The following is a 19,721-nucleotide window of genomic DNA, read 5'->3' as shown; positions in this document are numbered from 1 at the left end:
TTCTTAAGACTCCAACATATCTGTAATGAAGCAAACTGGTCACTCAGTCCTCTTTTCTAGGTATCCAAAACACAAAATATTTTCAAATACATACAGAGTTGAGTTTGTTGGTGCAAGAATTGTGATACAATCTAATGTGGGACTTCACACTGCCAGCATGAAACAAGTTGTAAAAAAGCACGATGAATCGTGCCCAGATTGCTATTAAAACAGCAGCTTTGGTAGTTTTCAGAAAAGCTGTGAATACTGCTTATTCCTTTTATCTGTTATCCCGTAATGCAAGCTGCCATAGCACTCCACCTTTGATTTTTCTTCTACTTCTGTTGTCAGCAGTGCTATGCACAATAGGTGGCCCAGTTGTGATCCATCAGCCTTGGAGGTGACTAGTAACTCCACTTAATCCAATATCTCTCAAATCAGGCCATTAATGAACAAACACAGCAGACACATGGCTTAGAAACCTGAAATAATTGTATAAAATACATCACAGAAGGACTTTTTTCTATCTTTCTTTTCTTTCACTTGGGCAGAGGCTGATATGTGTGCCAAAGGCCCCTTTCTGTGCAAAAGTCCCCAAGATGATCTGGCTACAAGCTAACAAGCCAATTGCAAGGGAAAGTTTTAGATTCCTCTTTTGGCTAAATGAAAAAGCTGCTCACATTTTCCACCATGGTTTGTTTATGATGTAAACGATGGCTTAAGCGTTGCTCTTCACTGAAAATAGTCCAGCTGCCCATAATCTGGCATTGATTTTCAGTTCATATTTTAGAGTTTTAAAATACATTCTTGGCAGGAAAGTTAGAAATTTTAGCCTCTGATATTAAAATCTGCAACTGGATTTGAGTGTGGAAACATTTTTCCACATGTTCAGTCTGATTCATTTTAGAAAGGTCCATTTAGGTCCTGGATGCATGAGTTTGTTGCACTTGAGACATCAGCATGTGTAAAGTGCACGTGGATTCAGCAGCACTATTCTTCTGAAGTCATCTCAGAATGTCAGGAGAGCCTGTGGCTTGCTCTGGCACTGTGTGCCTTTGTGATCACTCTCCTAGTTTATGAGCAATTAACACATCATGCAGTTTGGAATCCCGTACGTTTCCTTGTTTACACATTGTAAATATTTTCAATTCTTAAAATATTTAAACCTCAATTTCATGATTCATTGCAATTTCTTCATACTTTTGCATAATCAATAAAATTAAAACACAAAAGCAAAAAGAAAATTACTTCTCTCATGCTGATGATGACAAAAGTAGCTAATACTCTGAATGTAAGTGTACAATTTAGAATCCTCTGAAACACAACCATTAAGATTTGAAATGGCAGATTTATCTCCTCCCCAATGTTCAAGTTAATATGGATTTCAGACATTCAGTGTAAATTATGACTTTTTAAAAGCAATATCTTTCATTTATAGCTGTGAACAATAAAGTTCCAGACACATGCACACCACTACACCGAATTACACTGCTGTGAGGGAAATAGACTAAAAATATATCTGGAAATCATTGTGCTACAATACTATCCTATTTCCCTCCCTCAAGACACTTACAATACCAGGCTGAATTGGAGTGAAACAAACTTGTTTACACAAAGTTTGGACATAATATAGTTCAAAGATCCAGCAACAGAGTCCTGAAAAATCTCAGAGAAGATATTATATTTCTGGTTCAAACACAATGGTGGTATGATGTGTCAGTCTTCTCATAAAATACTCTGTGTATATCTTATTGAAAATCCAATACATTGCCATACCAAAGAGTAGCTATTAAAACTGAAGCCTTTATGAGTGTTCTATGGCAGTAATGATGGAAATTACCATTAATTTCTGGCCCAGTATGTGTACTATTATTAAACTTTTTAAGCATCAAATAAAGTAGGTGCTAAAGGCAGCCTGCCCTGACAGCAGTGAAAGGGGAAGAGGAGAGGTTTACCCATCACTACATCATTATTTTGGATTTTTCTTGAGTCTGTAAATGAACACACAGGTAATTTTCTGATCCAGAGTTGACTGATACTTACTGAAATTTCTGTTGGCTTCATTAAGTTCTACAGTTAGCCCTTAAGACAGAGCCAGTTTTGCCAGAAGTTGAGAATCTTGTTGGGGGTTTTTCTCCTCTCTCTTGCTCATTCTCCAAGGCCGTCTCTGCAGCATCTGACTGAAACAGACTGAAAGGCCGAGTTCAGTTTCTAGTTGATGCAGTTTTTTGGCATTCAACAGTAATTTTGATACAGTATTGCCTGCTTCAATCTCATAAAATGCAAAAGACTTCATTCAGTAAATGCGTAAATGTAAACAGGATGAAGAACAAACTTCAATACCTGCTGGCAATTTCAATACCTGATGTCATCAAACCAGAGCAGAGCTCAGACTGAGGTTGTCTGCCCAAAAGTACTACCTGCACATTGTCTCACCCTCTGGAATGGACCAGAGGGTCCATTGGGTCCAGTGGAGTGGGGCAGCTGGCCTGTGAGGCAATGGGCTCAGATGTGGGAAATCTCAGGAGCCCACACTCATCTCCTGCTCTCACAGACACTGGGGAAGCCTGGCCATGGGGGTCTGCCCCCCACGCTTGGGCACTGTTGCCAAAAAAGTGTCTCATCATGCAAAGGACTGACATTTATGCTGGGTGGGTGATTCTGATAATGCAGGCTTCTCCACCTCACACTAATGTCAAGAAATACCTCACCCTTAAAAAGAGATGACCTCAAAAGATTGTTGCTTGCTTTTACTTCCATCATGAGATGGACTGGAAATTTAGTTTATGAAATGTTCACGATGTAAAATGAGTTTCCAGACTGGGTTAGCCACATAATGGGAAAACAAGGATAATTTAGCATTTACAAAAAAGCTTGTCAAGTTTTGTTTGCTTCCACCAACATCAGCCAGGGAAGTTTGAGGCTTGCTTGCATGCAGACTCTGGAGAGAAACTAGGATGGAAAAGTTCTACATTTGGCCACTCTTTCTCACCATGTAGAAAATCAGTAAAGGATCATTCAATTCCCTTCATTTTGAAACCATTTTTCTCTATCAGGTAGATGTACTGTACTAATGAAAGTACCAAGAAATAATAATAAGAATCCTATGGGATACTATATATTCCATGATCTTTATAAGTGTTTTCCCATGAATACCCAATAGACAGTTGCATTTCTATGCTGATTTTTGTGCATTTGTTTTAACTTTTAACTCCCCCCTACTTCATTCCATTCCTGTCCTGCTCCTGTTACTCTACAAAGTCTGTCTGACAACTTCTGTTCCTTCTCTGTTTTTCTTCTCTGCACTTTTTGAGCATAATTGGATTACTGTTTTTTCAAGCATTTGAGTATTTTTGCTGTTCTCTTTTCTCATCATGTAATAATTCCCTAGGTTTGATTTCATTCTCATAGTTCATCAGCATTTAATTTCTTAGTTGGCATTTTTCCTTGCATCTCTCTCTGTTTCTTCTCATCATCCCACTTATTCAATGCTACACACTCCTCCAAGGGCTAATTCTCATTCTGGGTTTTAGTCCAATATTTTTCTCCTACATCACCCCCCTATCACAGTGTATGAGACACTCAGAAGTTTTAAAAAGGTACCTTTCCTCCAAAATTATATCACACCTGTATTTAAAATCCCACACAGTACTACCTCTTCTAACAACAAAGGAAAGGAAAAAAAGGATAACAGTTTGTTTTTAATGGAAACGATACTATTTTAACTGCACCAGATTCCTTGGAAAGTATAACCAGCTAATATTTGTGAAATGATTCCAGCATTAGGAAAGCATGCCAAAACTGAAAAGCATGGGCTGAACATGAACATATTTGGAGATGCCCTATAATAATTACAAATACTGAATGCTGACCTGCTTATTGGAATAGTCACTGTAAGATAGATTTGTTTTGTTTATCAGTTGGAAGAAACAGTAAGGACAGGAGAAAATAGGCACAGATAAGTCTCTTTTCTCTTGAAAAGGGAAGACAATAAGAAAAGGCCTGGGTAACAATGGAGGGTAGAGGTTTTAATAGCAGCAGGTTCTCAAATAAGAGAACTATCCTGGGAGCAAGACTAAGGCAAAGCACCCTTCCCTCAGATGTCTGAAGAAGACAAGGCTGGACTGCCAGTCTGGTTCTAGTCAAGACACCACTGTTGCTAAAACTTTAGTCAAGCAGTAACCACTGCGTCAAAGCTAAGAGCATGTGTCTCACAGGACCAGAGGGTTACTTTGCACTGAGTTTTATGATTTTCAACTGAGACAATTCAAGAGCAAAATCTCATAACTTCAGTTGAATTATTCCTCTGAATATTTCAAATATTCCAAAGTTCTCTAAAGTAGATTTAGCACTGTCTTGAAGCATTCTTATTAGTGTAGAGTGGCCAGTCTTTCCCAATGAAGTTTCCCTTAAACTCAGGCAAAGAATTTCTGGTTTTATGGCAATGTTCCCTCTCCATGGACAGAGCATTAAGACAAAACCAAAAAGAAATCAGCCTTTGGAAAAAACACCTCTTGCAAAATTATTGCTAAAGAATAGTTAACAAAGTACAGAAAAGCCATGTGCACATACTGCAGCCAGAATTATGCATATTTTTCAGATTTATAATGCCTTCTCTGATGAACCTTAAAAATCTTGGTTCTCCATTAGTATCCAGCCTTTGAGTCAGCAATCAAGAGGGAATAATTCAGAACTGACATCACAGGCAACTTCACAGTTTAATGTCAACGGATGACAGGGAAAGGAGAGGCTTGCATCAGGTTTTCATCAAACTGTGTTTAGAACTTATCATGGGTTTCTAAACATAGGTCTGACCAGCCTCACATTTGGCACCAAGTGCAGCCTTTCACAGTCTGCTCTGGAAAGGATTTCAGTGACTTGATTTCTTCCTTGTCAGAGGCTGTAACCATTTTTAGGTAACTAATGAATATTTTTATCTGACCTTCTAATCTCCAAGTGTGTTACATGCCAAAAAATAGGATAGGGGAGAGAATGTTGCAAAACAGACGATTTCAGTGAAAATCAGCCTCACTTGCCAAATTTTGCTGTAGATGAAGTTCTGCGATACACCAGAAAGATCAGGTAGACAGGCACCAGTATGATTAATTTTCTCCCTATTGCCTTTTCTCCATCAAATGGACCACTGAGGCCACTAAACCGATGTGTGTGAGCACACATTTTGCACGTGTTAACTGAAGTGTTTGTCAAGAAATCACATTCTTTTTTCCATTAGCTGGTGTTTGGTCAGCCGTCTTGAGCTGCTCTACAAGAATTAGTATCAGATGAATGTTTTGCTTTTGCATTTCCATCCATGCCAAACTGAGATGGGTAAAGAAAATTCAGAGTAGAAAGGGAGTTTTGTTTACCAGATCTATTGTACACATTTAACATTGGATCAAAACTCTCTTGAGTATATCTTGGATCCAGAACCATTTTGAGTACTTCTAGGCTTTGGATCTATTTTCATTTAGGATCTTACTTGTAGATTATGATTAATGAGAGGCATTTATACCCAGTACCTGCCCTCTGGTGTACTGATGTGAATGCCACTGGTGCCAGCTGAAGTTTCATCCACATTTCAAAGAATGAATTGCAAGCTCTGTCCATTGAAATTCCTTGCCAACTTTAAGTAACAACGTTAAACTGGTAGACAGCTCAGGTCCAGACTAAAGGTTTGAAGCATATCTGAACTGCTTTTTATTCCACAGTACAATGAACTTTTTTTTTCCAGAGCAGTAAGCATAATCCTATGTTCCATTTAAAGCAGGCAGTTTATTATCCCATTTTTTCACTTACATTTTTCTATAAGGTCTCTTAATCCATTTCACTGAAAAGGGGATTTAGCAAGTGTAGCACATATCAGATTTCCTAATAGACAGACGGATTTTCTGTTTTTTTCTTTCATTAGTGAATGCAAAGCCATTTCTTTTTGAAACCTTTCGTAAGTGGGAGCTGAATGAAGAGATTTTCTTTTTTTTTCCTTTAACTACTGTACAAGAACCTTGTGTCTACAAGTGTATTGGAGAAAGATCAGAGAAATATTCATGTAGTGTCATGCATATGTACAAAATTTCTAATTGATTAATCACACATTATGCAAACTTGTCAAACACCATGTTAAAATGTATCTCAGAGTTTCTAAAATGATGAATTATTATTAATCCTTCTGAGATTCTCAAAGCAGGTAAAAGATGACTGAATTAATCTTCATGATGATTATATAAAACAGGCTGTATCTCACTTTGAAAGACAAGAATCATTGTTTTCTTCAAGGACTTCTAGGTTACACTCTTCAGTTATAAACCTTCCAATACAGATTTTTCAGAGGTATCAAGAAGCTAAAACTTGCTGTATGCCAGATAGAGATGTATAGGATGTCCCTATAGGAAAGGAAAGGAACAGCCTTTGTGTCCACCTGAACAGGCACTCAAAAAACCCTGACAGAATTGGCGTATTGACCAAAAAAACTGACAGAATTGAAGTATTGACCTAGGTGGGTTTTCCAGCAATAGGCAAAGACCCTGACACAGTTCAGCTGAGAGGTCTGTCCATCCAACTCCACAACTTAACCAGGAAAACATCATTTAGACTATCCTACACTATATTCTAGGGCTCAGAAACCTCCATATTGGTCACACCTTCCTTGCCATAGTTCCTTCCAATATTACAGTATTTTGTTGCAAACTACTGTTGTTTACCACATACCTGCATTCTCCTCCTTCTTTACAGATGGTCTCCTTAATTCTTAAGACAGTTGCACTATAACTTCATTACTCAGTCACTCACAGAAAACTTTTCAGATCCATACCCTGAGAAACACTGAAACCTGCTTTTCTTTGGCCTCAGAGTGCTGCCTCTGCACTTGTGAAAGTAGGGAATGGAGACAGCAGTCTCCAGAGGAGCCTTGCCAATCTAATTCTGCCTCCTTTGGCAGTTTCAGCTGTCAGGTTAATAAGGTAGAAGGAAGACAAAAGAAGATGGAAGAATTTATTTCAACTCTCCTTGAAAATTTCCTGTGATTCAGGGAAGCTGTCTCAGCTACAAATCTAGAGTTCATAAATCCTCAGCCACACTTGCAAGTGACTTCTGTAATTCTGGCCACTTCAGAATGGTCAACACACAGCAGCACTCTGACAGTTTCGGTAGGAGAAACCAATCCTTCAGTCTTTCCACAAAATTATTTCAGTCAGTGAGACTAGACCTAAGTTCTGTACAGAGCCACAGCAAATCTCCCATTTGGCCACAGTTGGGAAGCATCTGCACAGGAGATCTCTAACACCAGGATGGCCTGCTGTCCCAGGGCTGCAGCTCATAGCAAAAATATTCACAAGGCTGAAAGGCTGAAAGGCCATGGAGGCATTCTGCATGTCTTAAAAAAGCTCAGAAAGGGGGAACTCTGGGGGAAATTAATTGGCAAGAAGTGCAAGTGGTTCTCCAGGTGTCCTCAGCAGCTCACTGAGCAAATGTCTCAGTCCCAGCACAGTTCAGGATCTGTGTTTCAGATGCCTTAGGCTTCCTCCCTCTCCACAGCCCTGCTTCCAGAAACACAAGGCAGTTCCCAGGAGGAACTGCCCAGGAACAGCTCGAACACAACACAAGTTTCAAAAGCTGCAATTTAGCTACATCTGCTCTTGTAGGCCATGCACAAAAAGGGGCTTCTGATAATACAAATGGAATGACTGAGTGCAAATGATTTTTGTGTTTCTTCATCAGGAGGGTCACAACTCCATCCCCCAAATGACCCAGGCAAGGGGTCCTCCCCACAAGCAGCTCAAGTTTCCCAACATCTTTGAGGAGAAGGGCTGCTGCACCCCGGGGTGTGGGCAGCTCCCCTGTTGCTGCTCTCCAGAGGGAGCATTTCCACCTTCAGCTCCAGTCAGCACAGCAGCTGAGCTGGAAGGGAGCCACACACCAACAGATGTGCAGGGAAAAGATTCAAAAATCAAAAGAAAAGCCAAAAGCAACTTATAATTCTGATAATATTGTGCTTGTGGAGTGTCTGATTAATGACTTTAGAAGTTTCAGAGCAGACAGAGTTCAGGACAGGCTTAATTTAAGTCTAGTTCACAGTTCAGCATAATTAGCAGTAAATAATGAGGAGACTCCTGGTCTGAAATTCAGGGACTTGGACTGCTTTTGCATCACATCACTGAATCACCTGTTTATAATTTGAAGTCTAACAACCTGATGACATTTTGATGTCTGTGTAGTTATTTGGGGACTTTTTATAGCTCTCAGGAATTCTACCTAACCTTTTCTTCTAGCATTCTTTTAGCTCTGCTAGGTTTCTCTAGCAGAAAGATATTCTACTAGAATATTTTCTTGATCCTCTCCTTCAGCAAAGGCTTTAACACTTGCTTTGAAACAAGCCAATACTGAAAGGCTTTGTAGTACAAATCATACATGATCTTTAGTTGAGCATCAAAAATAATTTTCAGGTGAATTTTCAGATTACTTCAGGTGATACACATTATCCAGTTCAACTTTACACTAAAAATCTCTAAATTTTTTTCTAGAAGAGATTTTCTACTTGAGACAAAGAGTTTGGGGTTGTTGAGACTTTTTTTTTTCCCTCTTTGATGACTTGGAGAGCTCCTAACTGGAATATTTTTCCATAGCTTTTGGGGAAAGAAATAGGAAGAAACCCACACTGGATTGGAGCCTATATGACTCAGGTCTAAGTTTTAGCATGCAGCACATGCATTATCAAATTACAAATCCCATAAAGCATAGTTTGAGACTGCCATGGCAGACTGGAATTTAACAGAATGGGGCAAAGGGAATGGCTGTATAAAAACTACTGAAGTAAAGCTGTGTGGGAAACTGGACTGCACAGACTGCTTACACAGTTTGTTTTTTTTTTAAACTGTAGGGTTACTAACCTAGCTTTGGCTTCCAACTAATTAAAACTTACTCTAATTTTCCTTATTTACTGTACCCTCTAATTTAAAAAATGCCCAGCTTCAAAGGTGCTGATATAATGAGGGTAGAGTGTGATGGACATGTGCTACTTTGCTTCCAGGTACCCTGGAGGAATCAATATGTGTTTACACTCATTTTTTGCCCAGTTTGGTTCCTATTCCACTTCCTCTGTGGCTGACTTGCTCCGTGCCTGTGACGACAATCAATGATAGAAACAGACTACATACAATTGAGCTGGAGACTTAGAGAGTAAAAAACAGAGAGTAGGAATGCACACCATTAAACTGGTTTCTGGGAAGGTAACCCCATCCCTGTCTTTTTCTCCTCTCTTCATTTCCCTGGGGAACAATTACATTTAAGAATAATCCCCTCTCTTAGCCTATTTGATCAAGGAAAATTAAATTAGCTGCTTCCCTGGCTACAGTTTCTAACAATATTGCAAAATTCTTAATGAAGTGAAGGCTCCTCAGAATCTCTTCACACATCTTGTTAACTAAAAGTCCATGGTTTATAACTGCTAACCACAAGAGCCAAGAAATGCCAATTAGCAAAAATGCCTTATCCAGAGAATATACACAACTGAAATATTAGACACAGATAATTACTGCAGTGGCTTATACTAAGATGGAAGCTTCCTATATTTTACAAACATACCAATGGGGTAGTATTTCTTCTCATGGCTTTTTTCCCTTGGCACAACTCTAGTTTCTGAGGGACTGGGATGGGTGGACAGAGGCTTACAAAAGGCCCTAGCAATTAAGCCAGTGGTCTGGACAGAAGAGAATGATGTCATGAAATAGCCTTTCGAGAGTCCTGATCCCTACTATGCAAAAAGAGACTTCAGGCAAAACAGGAAAAAATCCCCAAAGATTTTAATAAAATGTAGTTTGTGCAAATTTCACATCAGAAAGGCACGAACGTTGAAGAACAAATGTAGAAATCCTGTAGGCTAGAAAAATACTTACAGCATTTGTAGGACTGCTGGGCTGTATGCCAGCATTAAGCCAGACCATGCCATAAGTAGAACAAGAAATGGGGACAGACCCAATGCCCCCAAAGGTCACAGTCAATATTTTGCTGATTTCAAGGTAACAGGGCTTATGTAAAAGTGCCCTGCATAAAGAAATTTTAGTTTTGCTAGCACACCAGCCTTTTACCACCAATTTGTCCACCTATATTAATCTGGTTTTGAAACATCAAACATAAATACATATAAATAAATGTATTGTCAAATATGGCATGTTGACAACTACTATATATATATATATATATATATATATATATATATACAGATAGAAAAACAGAAATAGTTCAGTCTGTTTGGTCTGAAGGCATTACAGCATGTCTAAGAAGAATGGCTTGTTGTTTTTTCCTCCAAGATAGCATAAATATGCTGCACATAGCAGCAATTTTGGTACCTATACAAGACTAGAATACCAGGACCAATCATCTAATATTGCCCACTGGAAAGTGAAGCAAAGCAACCTGGCTCCTAGGACTGAGTCACATAAAGCAATGCCAGTGGTCTGGTGCTGGAGTAGTTTAGGAGTGCTCAAGGGTTTCTGCATGCCATTGTTGCTTAAGGGGCTTAAGCATTACCTTAATTATTTTAGTATTCAAAATGAACAGGGGAAAAAAAACATAATCAAGGATTTTATTTTGATTCAAATTGTTTATGTGTGCATTTGATTCACCAGTAATTAAATATAAGAAATGTCAAGGTAAGCTAAACAAAAGTAAAATACTATCTGTGCTGTTCTTCTTGGACTTGCAATCTATATTCACAGACTAGGCTGAAAATCACCTAAATAAACACATCTGTTAAGCTTACATTTTCCAGTGATAGCAGTTTTTATGTCATGAAATGTGCTTGATATGTTCATCTTACAAAGACCAGCTTCCAATTTTTTTTTTTAATGTGTAAACTGACCTTTTTCCTGTTGGCTCTGAGTTGGCCAAGATATATTTAATTTAATATTGGCTAAAGCTAGAGGCAGAATGGTAAAATACTCTAGCAGTTTTATATGTACATTGGAAAGAAAATACTGTGAATGTTGTATGAAGAAAATTACCAAAAAATTTAGCCCCATTACCTATCTTCTCTAGAAGTCTCATATGTTGCTATAGGTCACTTTGGTCAATAGGTAGGTAAGAAAAACCTGAAATACTCTTTCAGACAAATACAGTTGACCTTTTAGAGCTCCAAGGGAAGGTTATCAATTACATGAGGTGAAAATACAAACTCAGGGCCAGAGTCAGCACTGGCACAGAATGCAAATCTGTCTGTGAGCACATCTGTAAGCATTTGTGCCTCTATGATATCTCCACGTAAAGGAATCAAAATATCCAAACATATTCCCTTGGAAATTGATTCCAGACAGTCTTACTTACCTTCAAGGTACAATATCAGGTTCCTCACAATGATAACAGAAACGTGGCTGGTGGGGTGACAAGTGATATTTAGCTGCACAAGGGGTGACTGGAGAAGGGAGAAGGTACTTGAATTTCAATCCCTCTCTTGCAGTGGCTTTTTTTTTGTTGTTGTTTTTCTGGGTGTTCCTATTGGTAGCCACCCAGCCATGTACAGCCCATCATCTGCACAGTTTTACTCTTCTCTCCTAAATTTGGTGTCTAGTAGCTGGGATCAAATTTCAGAATTGAAACCTCAGCAAAGAGCTGAGAAGGCAGACAGATTTTTTTATACCTCTGCAAAGAACAGAGAGGCTGGCCTGATAAAGGTGAAATATCCATTCATAGGTGAATACGTGAAGAAATAGTTTTTCATTTTTATCTTTCTTGAGAACACACAACTTTTATTGTGTGAATGAAGAGACAAATTATTAGATAGCCTCTGTCCAATCATCATCCCAGTAACTTCCACCTAGTCAGAAACTGGATTGGATGGGCAATTGGCATCTTTGCTGAAGAATTGCACCTTATACACTATTTGGTTATAGTCATGGCAACTTCTTTTATCCCTTAACCTCTCAAAATTTGTCAAGGTTGAAAAGCTTATACTTGCCAGGTTGCCATAAAACATCAATATTTAATTATGTCAAAAAGAGGGTGCATGATTAATGATGTGCTGTCGTTAAGTACCTAAAATGATCTCATAAACTCACTATTCCAGCCATATTAAAGATCAGTAAAAAAATACACTCATTAGATCACAAAGGATAGACAATAGCCTGAGATTAAAGTGCTTTAATCCTCTTGCAGTACAGCAACAGCAGCACTTAAGTTTAAGGTCATCTGCTCTTATGAGCCTTGATATAATATTTATATAAGTAAATACACCAGAGAATACCTTTAATACTGATTAAACAGAACATTCAGTGGGATTTTCCATGACAAATGCTGAAATGAAGATATATTCACTTATTCTTGGAACACATGGGACACATGGACTTGCCCAAAATTCAGCAGAATTCAGCAGGCAAATCACAGAAGCAACTCTGGAGTCGTGTTAGACAGTGATGCCAAGAACTTAAGGCTTAAACTCTACCAGGTTGCATCAGGATGTCAGATCAGTACAAACTTTAATTGACAGCTGTTCTTCATCTCTGCCTTACACCTATCATAAATTATGTCCTGATAAATATTGGAGAGACACCTTGGTTCTGACACTGGCAGCACTTACAGTGATGTGTAATTTCTCTTAACAAAGCCTAAAATCAGGATCCAGGACAGATCCTGAGGGGCAAGTGTCACCTTGTTTCAACTCTCTGTCAGGTCCCCCAGCTGAAATGTTGAGGACTGGAGCAACAGAGATGCTGAGGAGAAAGGGCACAAGAAAACCTGGAAATCTGAGAGCTGCAAGTGTTCCTCAGAGAGCAAGCAGGAATGGTGATTGTAGGTCAAAGACAGCTAAAATGACAAATGTGCAAGGGCTGAGACCAAAACAACAAGAACACAGGAAATAGTAAAGGCAGCAAATATATCAGATGAGGCAAAAGCTGGCCACAGAAAAAGGAACAGGGTGTGAGTCACAAACTTTTTCTCTGAGACCAAAAACTAGATAGGAGGAAGGAGGTAGACACCCATATGGTGAGAAAACAATTCCAAAAACAAAGAAGGAAGAAATAAAAGGAAATATATTTTAGGTGCGTAATTTCAAAAACATTCAGTTTCTCAAGAAAACAGTTAATTCACTCTTAAAAGTCAAATTTCTCCACTGCAAACATCAGAAGCGGGGATGCTTTGTGGAAGTGGAAAAAAGCTTTGTGATTGTGCCAGCTTGATAAATTATGTGACTTGCACATGCTAGATGTGAGGGAAATGGGCAACAAAATTTTCCCCAAAACACAAAATATTCCATTTCAATAGTTATATGAGATAAATACTTTTTTAATGTTCAAAATGTCTTTTTAAAATGTCCCTCTGTTTTTCTAATTTGACCAGGAGCTATTTTTAACCTAGTTTCCTTGAGAAAATTGAGGACTTCTATTTTGGATAATCCTTCACGGGACGGATTTTACCAACTGTAAAAATAGCTCACAATTTCTCCTGCCCATGCAGCCAGAGAGTAGCAGAAACATGCATGAAACTACTTTGCTTTCTTCTTTTAACTGCTGGTAAACTAAATGGAGTAAAAAATTGTCATTCATTCAGTTCTATTTCAGAAAATTTCCAACGGATTCTTTCTCAACAACCCTTTTGGGCTCCCAGTGATGTTCTGATTGCATTTGCTAAGCTCTGGTGAAGGCCCACAGATTATAAACTCTTTCTGACAAGGACTCTCATTTATTTTCTGCTGCCTGGAGTTGCCTTAGGGCTGTACCACGTGGTATGGGAGGCCTGAAAGATTGCTAAAGCTCCCTTTCCCAGAATTGTCTCTGTTTTGTTACATAATTCAACATAAACACAGATTCCATAACTTCTGAATGTTTGGGGGAATATTCTTCTTTGTTCAGAGCACTAAAAAGCTTTCTTTTTTTGAGTTCTTGAAAACATTTCGGTAGCATAAAGTGAGATATTATGAATGTTCCACTTCAAAATTCATTTTTATTATGTTTTTTACTGACAATTAAAATAATAAGCAATTATTTCATACTCTTGATGGCTGCTTCCAGCTTCTTGCTCCAGGAATATAAACATGCTCTACTGAACTGGGAGCCTCAGGTTCAAAGCCAGAAGCAAGAACTGTGAGAACTGCTTTAATAGCTCACCTCACAACACATTAGAGCAGGAGCTTTATCAAGACTGGATTCTTACATTTGGCTTGAATAACTTGACAGATTGCAGTCTTGAAACATGTTAAGAGAAAAAAGCAGCAACTCACAAAAAAAAAAGAAGTTTAAAGTTTTTTATCCCCCATTTATTGGGGGATACTGTTTGGATTGTTACATTTTTCTTAGGGAGCTCTGCACTTTGCTCTAAAGCATAAAATTGATAAAATGTGTAGGACTCTGCTCAGCAGCAAGTAGCAATTATGAATGCAAGAAGAAAAGCATAAAACAGACGATCGCATTCAGATTCTACAAAATAAAATTTGGTCATAATTTTTTTAATGATATTATTTCATTGTGACTAATAAAGCTACAGAGACCTTAATTACAAGAGAAAAATATTATTTCATGTTCCCTGCAAAAAATTTCTCTCCCAAAATGCTGAATTTGAAAATGACCATGCTGAAAACATGTGTTGAAAATAGGTGTTTTTTTAAAGAAAAATGGTTATGCAGATACAATAGGCTGCTATTTAGTTCATAAACTTGTAAACACCTTTCTAGGAAAGGTTTTGCTGCTGAAAGGCATGGCAGCAATATAGGGGGGCTTCTAACTTTTTTACTTGTTATCAGAAATTTGTAAAGGAAGTACTGCAAACAAAAAATGCCAAATATTAGTCAGAAATAGTAGTTAAATAAAGTTTTATAAGTAATTGCTCACAGCCAGTGTAATTCATACTGTAATAAAAATGTCATGTCTCAGGAAAATTCTAAAAGAAAGCAGATAGTGACATATATTTTCAGGCTAGTCAGACTTCCAAATATGCTTAAATATATTAATGAGTATATATATATATATATGCACATGTGTGCATTTGTATAAAGATAATTTTACAAGAAGGAAATCCAGCAGTATTGTCCATTGAATGTTTTTTGTCATATTTAACAATCTGTATCTGCGATTGCATACAGTATTTCTGACTCAGATCTTGAAGCAACAGAGATTTGTTCCCACTCATGGTATCACTATTTAATTTTCTGTTCCCTATTCAGAGCAAGGAAACCCTATCCATGCCTCATATTTTTACATTTTCTAATTCCTGTCCCCTTATAAGAGTATGCTTAAGCATACTCTTCTCAGTAACTTTCTTTGACTTTTGTCTCTAAGCTTCTCTCATACCATGTTTTCTTTTACATTTTCTAAAAGTGCTTTCCTCTGAAAGACAAACAGTCTTCACTCAATTCCTTAACACATGTATTTCCTAGGAATATCAACATTAATCTCTTGGAGACAGAGATCATTTAATATAATACATCTGCACAACCTGAGAGATTAGACCCCTGCCTGATCATTCCCCACATTTTATTTCTGTGCCTCACCAGCAATGTTTATCTCACTAAAAATGTGTAATCTAATGGAGTGGCCTTTAAGGTTCAAAAGGCACACAGTACAAATGTCCTAAAAAATACAATTATGGTCTACATTTTAAAAAATCTTTTGTCATTTTGAGAGTCCAAGTGGATGACAGTTTTTACAACAGGTGGTCCAGCCAGCTCCACAGCAACATGGATGCTTAAAATGAGGTAATAAAAAGTTGCTAAGCATTGCAGTTTAGATCAGTATAATCACAGGACCTGCCATTCAGCACACTGCAAATAAGAAAAAAAGATACCTCTCTTGACCAATACGAATAATTTCTCCACAGTATATCAAAAGGCATATTTTAACCGTAATTGCTGAAGAGTAAAAATACCAAATAAGAAGAAAATTACTAAAAAGTAAGAATATAATCTCATGGCATGTGTAACTACTGCATTTTACTGGACTCACATACTTAAATGAAAACCTTTTTGAGTTTTGTGTTTGGCTTTTTTCGGTAACATTTTGAGTCCTAGATTTAACCCTGTATATTATGCTGGAGAATCATTGGGCTACAGCAAATTAAAGAGACAAAAGGAAAAGCTTGCTATTTTATACACCTCTGTGTTAGAGATATGCACATAAAAATAACGTATTTTTCTGCCACTGGCCAATTAAAAACAAATTTTTTTCTTTATTACTTTCTAAATAAGTTATCTCCAGTTTATGGAGCATTAAACATGACCTGCCCATAGAAGAGATTTCACTAGATACCCTAAATGAACCAATAGCTTCAAATAATTCTTTTTCACACTCACAATAATTTTCCTGGTAATATCATAACCAGACATAAGAAGACATTGGGAAGCATTACCAAGTATAACTACTGCAAAGTCAGTGGAAGAGTTGGTATTTGCCTCAATAAATGCTGACCAGTCCCATGATCAAGGGCTCTGTAACTTGTCCCCAGTGCTTTGCCACTGCTAAAGCTGCTGGATGGGTTGTGGCACACATCCTTTCATTGTCCATAGAGAAAGCTTATCCAGCAGACTCAGATGATTTACATGCTCTGACACAGCACTCCAAAACAATCAGCTACAAGTGCAATTCATTTAGCACTGTGACAATTCTGTCTGTGAACTTAAAAAAAAATGTGTGTGTGGGGGGGAAAGTGTGGTGGTTATTTATAGATCATCTCCAATCTACAGATCAAGGCACTCACCACTTTTTACAAATTGATTTATAAATTCTATGTCAGAGGTATAATACCACTTAGCAGTGAAACCTCTGGAGCAGCATTTCATAGAAGAGAAGTGCAGAACAGGGTATAAGAAGAAATAATGCACCCATTTAACAGCAGTGTCAGTACATGCTGTGCCAACTGGCATTTGCCCAGGACTCCAGAGCTAACCCCTCTAATCTTGTAAGAGTACTAGAGCATCATAAAAAATAATGCCTGATATTTCACTCAAAATATGAGAAAAAGACTAAAAGTGCAGATCATCATAGAACACGTTCTAAACCTCCTTTTCTTTCTCTCTGTACACACTCTCATACTGCCCCCCACCACTCTACCTCAAGGTGGATGCAGGTTTGTTTACCAAAGTGGGATGGGAGTAATTTGGCAAGTATTAATATTTCTTGAATAATATTTTACAATCAGTAAAATTAATGTGACTTGGCTTCTGAATCAAAAAAGTTATATGAATGAAAATCATATTTTGCAGGAGATGCACAAAAAGCCTAAATTGCTTATTAACTTGAAGATAGAATATGTAATAAATATTTGTTTAATTCATCAAGCTAAAGAACCAAGAAAAAAATTGCTTTCTTCTTTGTAAAAATACTCTCATATCCTGATTTTTAAATTACAGGAACAAAATGCCCAGTTTTCATGGAAAATGACTACACAGCTAGATTCTGTCTCAATGCATTTCACTTTTTTGTATAAGGAATTCATCACCTGAAGAAATCTGTAAGGTGTTCAAACCTTCGAATAAACACTTGCTAGCAATCAAATGTTATATTTTTCCTGTAGCACTAAGGGAAGTCCAGGGACTGAGCTGAAAACATCTGCACTGCTCCTTGTGTATGGAAAGTATAACAACCTATGTGCGGAGCCAATAACAATATACTGCTTCTTATTTGCCAAGCAATGCTGGCTATCATCAAAAACACACCTTTAATGGAGTAGCTGAAAGGCACAGATCCACAACTGTATTCAAGTAAGAATGGGATAAGGAGGTGATTTTGGCTAAATCTGTTCCTCATCAGTTGATGTCCCAGATGAGGTGAAAGACAGAAACCCTGTACCTCGTTCCCAGCTCTTTTTAACTGGGGACATACACTGGTTTACCTCTAAATCCAGTGCCAGATTTGTCAAAGCCAGTGCTAATGATATGTGATCTCTTTCCTTCTTCTTGCCTACACAGCTGTTTGCTTAGAAGACTGAGTGAGGAAATTGATCACAAAAGCCAAGTGTACTCATGTCTATATGTGTGTCATTAACAATATGCTTCAAGCCAGGCTCTAGGGATTTCTTATTGGTGGCAAAGAAGCCTACATAAAGTAGACAAACCAAACAAGCTCTTTTGAATCTACAAATATTCAGCAGCTCAAATTCTCCACTGATAAAGCTCTTCTCATCGTGATCACCAAAAGTGTTTGTTCATTCAGCATCCAGGTGCACCATACTGATAACTTTGCCTTTAAATTCTCTCCAGAAGGTACAAAACACTAGTTAACTCCATGAATTTCAGAGCTCATCCTTCATTTAATGCCAGGAAGGTTGTAACACAGCAAAGCTGGGACCAGTCTGACTTTCCTCAAAATGAGATCCCTACCGTGCAGATGTGTTTTTTTCCATCCCTCAGGGCTCACACTATCCTGCTAAGGTCTGTATCTACAATACCCACAATTAATTTTAAAATGGCATGATGTGCACTGGCAGAAAATAAATTATCTGGTGAGGGTGGAGGCCAGCAAGCATTGTTTTATCAGCTTGACAGTAACACCACTGACTGCACATGGCCATTGTTCAGTACTCACTACTCACACTAGCCAATCCCACACACTCACATGAACAACGCATCTTTTATATGCACCTTTTTTCTTTCCTCACTGGGTCTTAATTTTCAGAATCACAGAATATTCTGTGGGTTTGATGGGACTGAAAAGGAGCATCAGGTCCAGCTCTTAAGTGAATAGACTGCACAGGGATCAAATCCATGACCTTGGCATTATTGGCACCATGCTCTAACCAACTAAGCTAATCTCTTTAATCTTAGCCTTAATTATCCTTCTTTTTCCTCTTTTAGCTGGCCTAAGATTTCCCTTCTATCCTGTTTTCCTCACATCTTGCCTTAGGAAACACCCCACTGTATTCCCTCCCAATAATTAGTTACAAAATTAAGCTGAACTTCCAAAACTTGTAACCTTAATATAAACTGTCTAAGATTGGATATTTTCACAAGCATCCAAACATTAGCTCTTCATCAGTAAGTTCTGTATTTTAATCTCCTGGGTCTGCAAAATTGTGTTGGAAATTTTGCAACAGTCATTCAAATTTAAGTTCTTGTACTTCCTCTTTTTTTTTTTTTTTTGCAATAAGATGGGGAGAATGCTTCAGCGTAATACTTATTTCAGTGTTCAGTATTTTACTTCTGTTTCTGATCAACACTTGAAACTATATAGGGGCAGACAAGGATATAAAGTGACAGCATAGGTAAGGAAGAGTTCAATCAAATTTTCGTGAGCTTTTTCCTCTGTGAATTGTGGAAGATCATTTTCCTCATCTGTCCCAAAAGAAAAAAATTACAATAAAATGTTTAGCAGCTGTAACTTTACTGAGCAGTGTAAGGTGGGTCCTGTCCTGCATGGTGTGAAGGGAACTGCTGTGTCTCACCTATGAGCACCACCTGATGAAATATTGGTGGGAAGGCAGTAAAGGAAACTCAGGCAGCACATCTCAGAGTGGTGACCATTTAGCCCACACGTAGAAAATGCTATTTCCATTACTCTTGGGACTGTAAATCTTACCTTCTTAATTAGTGATTACACTGGAAAACCACAAGCAAATCCAGACATAAATGACATTAAATTAAAAGGACCTTCTGCCTTTCTGTTTCCGTAAATGTTTTGGGTCAGTAAAGCCAACTAAACAAGACATTTTGATAGAAATTTTGGAAAATTTCCTTCTTGGAAATGTGGTAATCCCTGTGACAAACAGAGGTATGTTTAGAAAGGGTGTCCCAGGGATTTCTACTGATGTGCAAATTGGGAGATTTGTATCTT

The 19,721-nt window shown here is 37.9% G+C and overlaps 1 long non-coding RNA gene across 1 annotated transcript in view; it reads right to left on the bottom strand.

The window, feature by feature from the left end:
* LOC135295797 (uncharacterized) overlaps window positions 1-19,721 on the bottom strand; it is a 120,815-nt gene that overhangs the window by 24,847 nt on the left and 76,247 nt on the right. The window contains exon 3 of the long non-coding RNA XR_010357849.1: window positions 2,023-2,169. This is a non-coding gene — a long non-coding RNA (uncharacterized LOC135295797). The remainder of the gene's footprint in view (window positions 1-2,022; window positions 2,170-19,721) is intronic.

Source organism: Passer domesticus, chromosome 1 (assembly GCF_036417665.1).
Source record: "Passer domesticus isolate bPasDom1 chromosome 1, bPasDom1.hap1, whole genome shotgun sequence".
NCBI lineage: Eukaryota > Metazoa > Chordata > Aves > Passeriformes > Passeridae > Passer > Passer domesticus.
The sequence above is the reverse complement of the archived record's forward strand: the minus strand, read 5'-3'. Positions and strand labels throughout refer to the sequence as shown.